Raw genomic sequence first — 370 nt, forward strand, 5'->3', positions numbered from 1 at the left:
AAATCAGCAAAGAAGAAATCAAACTGTCTCTCTTCGCAGATGACATGATACTCTATATGGAAAACCCAAAAGACTCCACCCTCAAACTACTAGAAGTTATAGAGCAATTCAGTAATGTGGCGGGATACAAAATCAATGTGCACAAATCAGTTGCATTTCTATATATGAACAATGAGACTGAAGAAAGAGAAATTAGGGAATCCATTCCATTTACAATAGCACCAAAAATCATATGTTATCTCGGAATTAACCAGAGATGTAAAGGATCTATATTCTAGAAACTACAAAACACTCTTGAGAGACATTGAAGAAGACACAAAAAGATGGAAAAATATTCCATGCTCATGGATCGGAGGAATTAACATAGTTA

The sequence above is a fragment of the Ailuropoda melanoleuca genome, unplaced genomic scaffold, assembly GCF_002007445.2.
Source record: "Ailuropoda melanoleuca isolate Jingjing unplaced genomic scaffold, ASM200744v2 unplaced-scaffold8066, whole genome shotgun sequence".
NCBI lineage: Eukaryota > Metazoa > Chordata > Mammalia > Carnivora > Ursidae > Ailuropoda > Ailuropoda melanoleuca.